The sequence below is a fragment of the Penaeus monodon genome, chromosome 29, assembly GCF_015228065.2.
Source record: "Penaeus monodon isolate SGIC_2016 chromosome 29, NSTDA_Pmon_1, whole genome shotgun sequence".
Taxonomy (NCBI): domain Eukaryota; kingdom Metazoa; phylum Arthropoda; class Malacostraca; order Decapoda; family Penaeidae; genus Penaeus; species Penaeus monodon.
The window spans coordinates 7,725,613-7,726,269 of record NC_051414.1 but is presented as its reverse complement, the minus strand read 5'-3'; positions in this window follow the sequence as shown (position 1 = coordinate 7,726,269).

The window sequence follows — 657 nt, the reverse complement described above, 5'->3', positions numbered from 1 at the left end:
GTCATCCAGTGTTCGTGTCCACTCACTGTCATTGCATGCTGCCCCTGCACGACAGTCAGCATGATCGGGGAGTATGATGCTTGTAAACTTACCTTGTGTAATACAGCTCAGCCATGACCTTCCCTGCTGCCGTGATTTTGCAATACATTATCTTTATATATTACAGAAACCTGCTCTGTTTTCTGACTGCAGTGACCCATCACAACAGCATTTACCTCTGATAAAACTTCTAGATATTCCTTATTCCTTGCTAAGACTTCCAAATGTATTTTCTTGAGTATCTATTCATTAATCTGAAAACAAAGGAATATATAGGGTGATGTTAATGCTTAGGGTTCTGTATATCGTCTTTCATTCTCATTGGGTTAAAATAAAATGAACGTTTTAATTCTTAGGTTAATTCTGGGGGGACTGTTCTATTGAAACCCTTTAAATACTACACATTTATATTTTTACATTCGCTTTGATATGAAAATCTTAATGTGTTTAATGAAGGCTTGAATTTTGTCTTTAAAGATACAGCCTAGAGAGTTAAGCTTAGTTCACTCATTCGCTAACTTCTCTTCCGTCTAGAAATGTTTGCAAAAGTGACATCACTACACTGTAAGTGGTGAATAAACACAAGAAGACCTTCAAACGAATCGATGGTAGTTAAGT